General features: G+C 39.2%; 1 long non-coding RNA gene across 2 annotated transcripts; it reads left to right on the plus strand.

The window, feature by feature from the left end:
* Nucleotides 1–1,275: 1,275 nt before the first annotated feature.
* LOC115340828 lies at nt 1,276–10,858 on the plus strand. Of its 2 annotated transcripts, none has more exons than XR_003923198.1 (4): nt 1,276–1,483; nt 4,940–5,050; nt 8,242–8,398; nt 8,773–10,858. It is a non-coding gene; the product is annotated as an uncharacterized LOC115340828 (long non-coding RNA). The 2 variants fall into 2 exon arrangements; XR_003923199.1 differs by having other exon boundaries at nt 9,605–10,858.
* Nucleotides 10,859–12,027: the final 1,169 nt, after the last annotated feature.

Genomic DNA, 12,027 nt, shown 5'->3' on the forward strand with positions numbered 1-12,027 from the left:
GCCCTGCTGGTTCTGCGCCCTGAGGTTGACTGCCAAAAAGAAGTGACTAATCTTGCCTTGCTGAGTTCAGGCTCCTGTGGCTTCTGAGGGATTCCGAGTCCTGAGTCAGAATATTAAAAATCTGTGAGTCGCGTTAGGGCTGAAACCCTAGCTCTGGCTTGGGTTTAGCACGCAACATGAACTCACCTGATGATGAGGGTCTAAATGGGCCGGTACGTCCCCGAGCAGGAGCTGCCTTGTGTGGGTTTAGGGGGTTGGGTGACGACAAGGGTATTCCGGGGGATCTCGCAGCTCTGGCTGACTGTTCGACCCACTAACCTCCGTTAATGAAGCTCCATCACCTCCAACCCTGCTTTACGTGGAAGTGGTGGCTGCAGCTGCAGTATGTGAAAAGCCTCAGCATCCCCCAAACATCAGGTGTGCCCTAACAGTACGTGTCCTCAAGGGGGCATATGATAAAGAATGCTGTATTTCTGGAATAAAACTGAATTTCAAGGGTGAACTCGATGCTTTGCCCCATCAAGGATGGACATGTGCAAAGACACTAGCTAGTCACTTGAATTTTAAACTGAAAAAATAAAACATGTAGAATTTAGAAAGCAGCTGATCAGAGGTTTTCATGGTTACAACTTTGGATTCCCTCAACCTGTCCCACTCTAGATAGCTCTCAGCACATCCCTAAAACACAATCAGTCTGGTTCTTGGTAAACAAAGTGTACCTTAGCAAAAAATCTTGGTGTGAAACTCTGATCACTTGACATAACACATGTAGTGACTATTGCTTTCCAACCAGCATATTCAGCCAGGTAGTGGGAGAAATCCATCTGTCTGAATGAGCGGCTGAACTGCAACTTGTTTTTTATATTTCACTGAATTCAGGGAAAAGTCCTCTGGCAAGCTTACATACAGTGATTAAAGTGATTATTTAAAACAACAACAAAAAAGTCAGTCTCATCCACGACTGTTCTGTCAGCAAAAGATATCCGTTCCAAGAGTAAGGCTTTAAAAAAAGCAATGATAGCTCCTTGGTAGTCTCTGCTATTTTTAAAGATGGAAGACACGGCAAATATTTTATGTCTTGCTGTAAAAGTACAGGCATGATGTGTCATGGGTATGTTGTCAGGAAATGGTAAGGGTTCGGTTGTGAAGAGAAGGTTTTTGGCTCTTTGCAGATTGTGTGGGCTTAGGCTTCCATGCTGACCATTTTAAGAGTGACACTAAAAACTGTGAAAAGAGAAGGAACCTGCATTTTTCTGCTTTTTTGTAGCATGTAAAGACGTGTGGGTGAGGCAGAGAAGAGTGCAACAGAGCCTCCACCATCTGAATGCTCTTCAAGAGGAGGAAGAGAAAAAAAAATTGGGAGCACAGAGCAAAATGTACTTCGCAGGCAGAAGGAACAGGCAAAGAGGGAGCTAGAGGAAAATTTAAGCAGATAATTTTGTAAACTACTATCCTCTCCAATAGGACCATCAAGTAGGCACAGGTAAGAGATTATAACCCAAACTACTTTCTGGGACAGACTTACTGATGAGTAACAGAAGTGAAGGGTAGTATTATAACCATACTCAGAAAAGACACAATTGCTTTCTAGCATCAGGGTCCTGGTGCTAATTTGCTATGGCTGCACAGACAATAAATGCACTAGGTAGGACCACACACTTTTGGCTTCATTTCTCTTTCTGATTATGCCTGGGATAAGGCAAACACAATTTGCAGGGCACATGTTTTTAATGAGACTTTTAAAATCCTTCACTTAGTACTTTCCAATGTTATATGAAAGAACTGATCATGTCTAGACAGGTAAAAAGACCCCAAACAATGGAAGTTCAGATATGGTCTATTAATTGTTATATGACACAAAGAAAATAAAAACTTACCTTCCTCGAATCACTCTATCCAAAGGTAATATATGTTTTTATAAGCAGTTATTAATTTTTCCTTGATTTTGCAAAATAATACTGCAACATAACTGTTGATCTATGACTGTATTGCTAAATGTACTGGCTAGCTCCTAAGATAAACAGGAAAAGAGAAAAGGGAGTGGGTGATTGACCTAACAAGAAACAGAGATATCCAACAAGTTTCTAGAGATATGGTTCATTCTTCTATGTACAGATTTTCTCAAGGCTGGCATATATTTTCATCAAGGCACTGTTTCATAATTAGAAGTGACACCCAGCCCAGGGACTCTCACCACAAAATGCAGGAGCTGAAGAACAGCAGAGAACATTGCAAAAATTCCCCGGACAGGCAGCGCCTGCAGTTTTGTGGAGACCTACTTTTGCTTTTGTTCATCAAGGTTTTGGAACAACATATGTACAGCAATTTGATCAGTGAGGACTAACTGGTACTGTTTGATATGCTGGCTCTACTCCATCTGCAACAGAAATATCACTGTAACCGTGTAACTACAGCATGGCTTTTCATATTTGTGGAAATAAGCGCTAAGCCTTTTCACAGTTACTTCCCGTAATTGCATGCAATAACCATTGCTCTTTTCTACTCCGGTATATACAGAGCAATGTTTTCAAACTGGGGAGCCAATATCTTCTGAAACTGCGGCACAAAGGCCTGGTTCACCACAGGGCTAAACGCTCGCATTGGTATGACTAGTCAGGTCTCAGCTGCTGCTTCTGCATCTGGAGTTTCCCACAAAGGAGATGTCATCTTCCCAGCAAGTCTTTCCCATCACGGTGAGATAGAAGTGTCCAGATTGCGCAAAGCTCCCCTGTCTAGTCTTGTATGCACTTCTCCACCATGTGTAGCTCATGTCCTAGAAATCATTTACAGACTGACACTCTTAAGCAAGAAATTTATTTTCAATTGGTGTACCATAGCAGAGCAAAAGGCACCTGTATTAAGCAGTGTATGGCAAAGGAAGAGAGGAAGAAAATCAGACTGGTTTTGTGTGGGTGCGACCATTCCCAGTTTCAGTGTTCGTGCCTCTTTCAGCAGTCCTACATAAAGCTGAAGGCATTTGTTTTTTCCAAAGGAGATGGAAGAAAAGCACCCATGTGAAAATGGGTCAGCAACTGTTGGAGGAACAAAGGGAAGACCTTCACTACTGACTTCAGCATTCACAAAAATACGGGTTTCTTCCTGGATCAGCAGTAGACAAATGGACAGATGTATACAGATGATCACAAAAATTATTATCTTTTTCCCACATAATTATATGCTCTAGTTTTACAAAGAAAAGTTTACAGAAATTGAAATACTACATGTTACAATAAAACCCACCATGAAATTACTTAGTGTCTTAGCCAATTTTAAACTGTCTCAGTTAAATTTAATACAGGTGTTTTTAACAACATGAGCAAATAGAAATTTTCTCTTGTCTGACGAATTTTAAATCCTGATTTGCATAGGATTTAAATATCAGATAACTTTGGTTTTGTTCATATGAAACATCACTGCAGCTTTACTCTGAAGAACTGTCACAGATGTACTAAGCCAATACTTGCATAAACAGAAGTGCATTAGTAAAATATGCATGCGACTGATTTATCAGTTTCCTGTAGCATTTATGCCATCTATGTATAAAACTACACAAGAGTATTCCTAACCCATTAAAGGAACTGTTATGTAAAGTTCCTTTTTTAATTTGCTAATTACTGATCTTTAAAATGCTTTTCTGTTAAGACTAATTCTGCCTCCAGGCCTAATCACCTATGTTTCTGATGTTTTCTCTGGATAAAAAATAAGAGGAGAAACCAGCAGTGTTTATATCATAGGAATGCAGAAATAATCCTGCTGTATTGTTTAGGAGAAAAATAGATCTAATAACTTACCTGATGTCTTCCAATATATTTGTGTTCCTAAATGCCTGATGTATCAAATATATTTTGTGTTTGTTTGTATTAGGGGCTTTAGAAAACAGAGCTATGAGAGACTTGTGCATTGGGAGTACATTAGTTTTGCTAATTCATGTAATTTTAAAACTGATTTCACTCATAATTCCTAATCCATTGTTAGCAGTCAATCAGCTCTTACACTAAGTGGGACATTCTGGCTCATCCAGGGAGTTCAAGCTCGCCTAAAATATGGTATTGATTTATTGAAATGCAATTTTCATTGTAGAACGCACACAGTGGGAAGATATTATGCAGCTGTATGAATACTGGATGACAATAGCACAGGAAGACAACATGTGAATATTGTATAAAAAAATTTATTGTAAGGTGCAAAGAGAAGAAAAATAAAATCCTTTTCATGAGGAGAGGAGGCTAAACAACTTTCCCTTGGCCAGTTTGTCTCTTAGTGAGCTTTCTGGGATTTGTCTGTGCATCCTGGACACATAGGAATCAAAGGGATTACAGCTAGAAGAACCAGTGCTGATAAAACAAGAACTGGCCTGAACTTTAAATCTAAAATTCAAAACAGACTTGAACCAGAACACTTTAGATAACTGAGAGAAAAACATTTTTCGTTATTCTTTATCCTAGATGTTCTGATTTTAGTTGGAGTCAGAAGCAAAAATATTATTATTGTACAAGTTTATCAGTTGTTTTTCTGAACTGAACCAGCAAGTTTCCCAGTGAAGCCCAAATGTCAATCTTTTAACACAATTCGCTACACAGAGTTGTTTGAACGAAGTGCCCTGTAGAAAAGTGACCTCTATTTGGCCCTCAGATGGATAGGAAGGCTGGACAAGTATAGTGATGCTTTCTGCAGAAAAACAGAAAAATCAGTTTTCTTACCCAATGGCAAGTGTTGTGCCTTAAAGAAGTTACAGTGGAAATATGGTCTTATTCAATCCTTTCTCAATTAGGGCTCCATAAGGAGAACTAAACTATTTCTGGAGTAACAATCTCTCTCACTCTGACGATCAATACTTATTCTTCAGTCTGTGAACTGTGTTCTGCTTTATTTTTCCTCCCTTGAGAACTTTATTCCATTATTAAAATGCTGTATGGTTTGTTGTTTTTTTCCTCTGTAGCTAGGAAGTAAAGGAAGAGGTGACCAAGAGGAGAAGTAAAGAACCTTGTCTTTGATATGGAACTAATAATGCACATACCTGGTCTAAGCTATTGTTGTTCCCAGACAAAAGGTTGGTTGGTTTGGTTGGTTTTTTAATTTGCAAAATAATGCAGCAACTATTCATTAGTTATGATGAAAGTACTTAAGATGGGGCAACACTGGTACCAAAGGAATCATGAGGAATAATGAACAGTTCATATAAGCAATTAAGATTACATTGACTTTGAGTGAAGCTATTAATTTTTTAGCATGCCGGTTTCATAGTGTGGCCATTGAGTGTGAGCGCTGTTGAAGGCGATGATATTTGCACTAGACATGGAAAGCTCAGGTCCAGTGAAATCACTGTTAGACCAACTAAGCACTGTGAGTAAAGCATCAGCTCGGTTCCCACAGCAGCTGCCTCAGCCCTTTGTGACTTCGGGCAAACTACTTAAAGATAGGACTCCTTTATTCAGGCATGTGGCAATCACTGGATTCAACCCGAGAAACAAGGCAGTGTAGCTCACCTTGAGCTCTGTATTGGTGTGAGTAACCTTTCCTTCAGTATCTGATCTAACTCAGGTACCTCTATTGTATGCTATAGGCTGTTATTTTAATGTGGGTCATATAAATGTTGAATAGAAAGGGACAACTGGATTCTTTATGTCACTTTAAAACTTCTTGTGTTTCGGCTTTTATAAAGACACATAATCACAATGGGGAGAAAAATATGTATCTTGACCAGGTACTAATATTGTAGTGGATGAAAAGAAATTGGAAGAAGTGTCTGAATCGTTACTTACACTTTTAAGCACAGCCTTCCTCTTTCTTGTTGTACCCAGCCACAGGCTATTTTTTAAATGAAATGTCAGATACAAAGCCCTAGTGCTCTCCCTGTTGAATCCAAGACAGTATAATACTATTCAGCACTCCCAGAATATTTGTTCTCAAAAGGATACTTCCATTTGTCATTTCAGAAACCACAGTATGAGTGCTCCTTCTCCTTATCTGTAAAATCGTTATTTGAAACACTGGATGCGTAAATCATGGCCTAGGGAAACTGCTGACACACATTTGACACTCTGAAGCAATTAAAATTTGTTATCATCAACATATTTGGAGAGCCAGCAGTTCCGTGTTAGACTTTTGCACTGATTCTTCAGCATGGCTTGTGTTACCAAATTAGCCTCCATACTTGAACGTAGAGGACAAAGAAATAATGTCAGAAAACAAAGACGCAAACTTCGAATTAATTCACAACAGCATAAATTATAGAGTTTAGGGATTCTGTCCTTTTACTAATAATTATTTTGGGGGTGGGTAGCAGCAAGAGCACTTCGGTACTGAACATTAGATTGGAGTTCAATAGCAGCACAAATCCACCTGGCTGCTGGTTGTAATGGTTCCTGCTTTACATTGACTCTGGGGGCCTCCCTCCTCACTTGGAGCTGAATCAGTGCACTAATACATCAAACCAATGAGACAAAAGAAAAATTTGAGATGGCTTGGTATGCTGGGAGGGGCTACACTGAAAAAAAAGACTGGCAGAACTGGCGCAAAGGACAGGAGGTGGTTGTGCTGCAAAGGGGAGAGCAAGGCTCTGGCAACCAGTAGTTAGACTGGTGTAGGCTGCTGTGGAGTCAGCCTGGCTGGATGGGAGAAGGGGAGGTCCTTATTATTTATTATTTAGTCTCTAGCTGCTGCAGAAATTTTTTTTTTTTTTAAAATACTGTGCATTGAAGTAACACGTGCGTACTGTGCATTACAGTCTTTTTCCCTGGAGAAGAGAAGGCTTAAGGGGGACCTCATCACAGTGTTGCTGTACTAAAAGGGCTGCTACAAAGAGGACGGAGGCTCTGTGTTCACAAGGAGCCTCATGAAAAAGGCAAGTGGCATGGGTACAAGTTGCACTGGGAGAGGTTTCATCTTGATATTAGAAATTTTTTTTACAGTGAGAACAATCATTCACTGTAACAACCTCCCCAGGGATATGGCAGAGTCCCCATCGCCAGAGGTTTTCAAGATGCGATTGGACAGAGTGACAGGTAACCTCATCTAGGCTACCTTTCCCATGAAAGTTTGGACCAGATGATCTTTGGAGGTCCCTTCCAACCTGGGCTGTTCTATCATTCTATGATTCTCTGATTGTTTTAGTTTCTTAATATTTTTAAGAAGCGAAAAACAGAAGTGAAGAAACAAAAGAATACTTATACATGTTTCAGCAGGTATAGCGAGACTTCCTATAGGCAGAGTTGAAACAATGTATTTTTCAACTGGACTATTTCGCTATGGTAGAAGAACAGTTGGAGATGCTCAGTTTTAAAGTACCTGTATTGTGCTTCTGATGCTTCCTGTGTTTATCTTTTTCAGATGCACGTTTGCAGCTTTTGAGATTTTTTTTCTCAAAGCCCTAGCCCCCAGATGCTTTGGATTGCAGAAGTAACTTGGCTTTCACTTGAAAACTGTGACAGATAAAGCTGTAGCCTTGTGGTTTCTGCCAAGCAGACTAAAATTTACCAGGAGAAGGGGAAGATGGTAAATAATGCCCTGGATGGCCCTTGCCTTGCTGGAGGGCTGATTTCATTGACCACCTCCTGCATCATGGCCTTGCAGTTACATTGCACAAAAGTTTTTCCATTGCTAGAGCATCTTCTACGCATCTCTTAGCTCAAAAGCCTTAGGATATGCCTAGTGTTTTTCTTTCAAGCACAAAGCAGCTTTATCTAAAGCCCCTTCATGAATTCTAGATTTTAGAAAAGTGTAAACTGTTCCCCAAGTCTTTCATAAGACTTGGGCTTTTTTTTTTTTTCCTTGCTCTGCATATTATATTAACAATATTATCACATTTTTCTTCAGAGTTACAGTTATCTTAGCTGTTTATCTATAATTCTTTTCATATTAGCCAGCAACGCTAGAGTACTACTCCCCAATAGGCTGTGTTTCATGGAGACTTCAAAAGTTTGGCAACTGCTGTTAAAATTATTCTGAAGTTCCAGACCTATCCTTTCATCCTAATCATTTTCCCCCACAGGCCCTTTTAAAAAAAAAAAAAAAAAAAAAAAAATCAAATTTAAAATGCAGCACTCAGGATACCCACTGAGACTAAATGTCCTGTTTCCATAGTAAAAAGCTGTTAAAGTTTATTTATTTTTCTGTAAACTTATAGTAATGAAACTATGAAGCTACAGAGATAATTTTACCCCCTCCTCCTTCCAGACATTTCAATAGCTTTGGGGTAAATGCCACAATGAGTTTTAAAATGAAATTACCTTTCTTTTTCAGAAAAGAATAACTTCTAGCCATATCAGCCAGCCGACGTTACTTTTTTTTTTTAAATGAAAATTGAATATGATAAGGAAAGACAACAATGCCTGAAGAGTAATACTGAAGATGAACAAATCATTGTCACTGGAGGAAATGACATATAATGGTTTGTAAGGTGAGATGTGCACTTTTGAAGCTGAAATACCTGAGACCTACTGAAAATCGTTACCTAAATGGTAGAAATAATGGATGGTGACCATGCATTGAAGTTGTGTGACGTTTTCCATTATAACAGATTCTTGTTGTGATTTCTGAGTTACTCCAGCTTTTCCAGGGATGGCTACAAGCCTTTGGGGTGGTTTTACTTTGTCACATGAAATTCCTCTCCATCCGAGCCACGTAGCTATCCCCTCTGTCGCGTGTATTCCTGAGAAAAGAACATCATGAAGCGGCAGGCACAGATGTGCTGAATGGTCAGGCTCCACGTCAACCAGCCGTGACCTTTTCTAGCGCAGCTTCCACGGCTGATAAATTTTTCTGCGTTCACAGGAGGGCAGACCGAACAGGCGCCCGAGGTCTGCAAGCTGACCCAGCTCTTCTCCGTGGTGAAGAGTCACGCGTGGGACTGAGGTTGGAGAAAGGAGGCAGGAGAAAGGAGAGCCCGAGGGTCTGCCTCACCGCAGCCCTGCACGTGGCACTTCACCAGCACTGCCTGCTCCTCTGTCTGGCCAAGAAGATTTGGGCCATACCCTCTCTAAGCCTGCAGACCCAAGGGGCCCGTGCTGCTTTTCCTCTGAATCCAGCGCACAGGGTGTACATCCTCCCCTCTCCAACACTCCTGCTGCTGCTAGTTAAAATAGCACGACACACACGTCGCTGCAGCTGTACCTAATAGCTGTGCGTTTGTATTCCTGTGAAAAGAAAAACTAGAAAATGGCATAACTCTTCTTCTCCCCTGCAGAAAATTGAAATAATCCCACAGCCATAACTGTGAGGAATGGCATTAAAAGAAAGTTGTGATAGGTCAAGTTCACGTTCAAGGTGCTGCTTGCAGTCAGTTACCATGCATCAGCTGAGCCACAGCAGCCACAGTCTTAGCTCAGCTCAAGGGAAATAGAAGGTAATGGCACTTAACGTGGCCTGTGACAAAAGACAGTCGAGCTAAGTCACATTACCATGCATTCGCCATAGCAGAAGAACAAAAGCCTCTGTGGCTTAGCCGACATCATAACTTTTAATTGGTGAAAGTTTCGAGCTGTACTTAAATCATTATTTTTCATTAACATGCACTTGAAAGAGAATGCCAAGATTTTGCTTCCTTTGCGCCCCTCCATACATTATGATATATTGCTTAATTGTATAATTACCTATTACTCTTCAGGCTCGGGCTCTCCCCTATTTCAGCGCACAGGACAGATCCGTAGTGAAGAGTGAAGACTTCGGACACGGTAAAAGTTCCTGTGTCGCAGCTGGGGAGTTCTGCTGGCTTAGGAAGGTGAAAAAATACACCCTGGTTGCTCTTCCTAGTAGCTCCAGGGTAATTTGCACTCTTGGAAGAGTGCAAGGACTGTCACTTGTGGGTGACCCATGTCACATGCTGTGTAAGGACTAAGCATTAGCATTGATGTGGTGACAAAATGTAAGAAGTTGCTTTTATTTGTCAACATGCTAGAAGGAGGTAGAGAAATATTGCAAGCAAACACTGTAGTCTCAAAATAAATTCTTCCATTCCCACTGCAATAAAACTAGTATTAAGTATTCATTTCTCAGACTCCACTTCCCACTTTGGTACTACATTAGAGGTTTTTTATTTGTCTTATTTCCAACACAAAGCCTATCATTAACTACCAGTACTGGTGTGTCAGTAATACTCCAGGGGGAAAATCTTTGTAAACTTAGTGGGCATATTTCAGAAATAAATGTTCCAATAGGAGGAAAGATAATGAGTACTCTGATCCAATACATAAAGTATATATGTATATATTATAGGCTGACTTTCATTATGATCTGGTTTTTTGCTTTACTTATCAGTTTTGAGAAACACAGTTTGTCTTGAGAGGCCAATTTTCATGTAGAGATGAAAAAAGATTTCTGGGTTGTGATATTGACTACCAGTGTACAGTAAATAACCAAACTTTTATAAATAGAAAAGCTTTTGAAAATGTACAATATTCACTCTATTTAATTAACGGTGGTTGCTATGATAGTTCTTTTCCTGTGGGTTTGGTTTTTGGTTTGTTTTTTTTTTTTTTTTTTTTCTTTTTTCCTTTTTCTTCAACAGCATTAGTTAAAAATAGGACACTTCAGATGCTGGAACTCTTGAGTCTTTTCTGAAATTCCCATATTTTTATCTACTTTCCATCTTTTATTCTCAGCACCACAAGAGACAGAACAGCAGGATTTAGCCCTGAACACAATTTGAAAAAGAAATACTCGGGATTTTTCGAAGGAGACTTTAGACTATAGGAACCTATATCTTATACTGTTTTAATTTCATCCAGGTCTTTTAAAGTTGTAGCTTTAGGTGACAATCCTTTTAGTCAACACCAATTACATAAGTCTTATCGTTGCTCTGATTTCAGTGAAAGATTCCACATTTAATAGTTTTCTAGAGTAGGTGAAAGTATTCATGAAGGTTTTTGGTTTTTTTTTTCTTTCTTGTCCCACAGATGTATTGGCAATGCTTACACTTAAAATAAAATATCATTAAAGTCACTGGTTATTCACAGAAATTTTCTTAGCTGGATTACTTTAAGCTGCTTTAACTCCTTACAGCTGGAGTTCTTGCATGACCCATGGTAGAAATATATGTGTGTGTGTGTGTGTGTGTGTACACAGATTCAGAAACAGCCTTGAGCAATGTTCTTTCTGAAAGTATGAGCAATGCTTAAAAACATATTTTGCTCCCATTTGGATAGGTTGTTACTTTGATTTTGTGCTTGTCTGAGAATTTGAAAGGCACTCAAAGAGGCTACAGTATAAAATATTTAGTAGCTTAACTTTCAGATAGCTTCCTTATGTACCACCAGCAAACTTTTTTGAATGATGGATGTCACTGTCCTAATTCAAGAAAGAAGCAAACAAAATATTTTTACAATGATCTCAATTAATGAATGGACTCTGGACATTCCCAGAATTGGAGTAGCACAACCACTATGCATCAGACCACTATATCAGGATGTTATCTCAGAGTGCTTGTTTTATTTTCTTCAGCTTTTCAGGCATTAAAGAATCGGGACATTGGCAAATACGCTGCAATATCTTAGCACAAATAAATTTCCCTTAGTAAATGTGTTATCTTGACATTAAGGTGGTATGTTGTTATGTCACAAGAGTTTAAAAATACTGTACCTACCCAGAAAATTCTTTTAAAATATGTGTTTATAACTCATTGTTGTGTTTTGAATCCAAAAAAAGGGAATGCAAATAACCAGGTAAGTGGGAAGCAGTGGGAAACATAAATCAATAGGATCTGAAAAGGAAGGGAAATGGGAATTTCTAGACAGCCAACAAACTACTGCTACTCTATTTTCTTCTGAAGTAAAGAGAGAAGATGAAATGTTATAAATATGAGGAGAATAGATAAGGATTGATTCTCATCTTATACCTGACTTAAAGGTTTAAGGTAAGCACTTAAAGAGAATTTAACTGTGACCAGGTGAAACATCCCATTAATACATTATTAAATAAGACAAGCTAGGTGATTAGAATTAGCACGTACTTAAATAATGTGTTGAATTAAGCTTTAAGTCTTAAATACACAGTAATTTAATTTAATAGTCACATTCAAAAGCAGAAAGCTTT

The sequence above is a fragment of the Aquila chrysaetos genome, chromosome 4, assembly GCF_900496995.4.
Source record: "Aquila chrysaetos chrysaetos chromosome 4, bAquChr1.4, whole genome shotgun sequence".
NCBI classification, from domain to species: Eukaryota; Metazoa; Chordata; class Aves; order Accipitriformes; family Accipitridae; genus Aquila; species Aquila chrysaetos.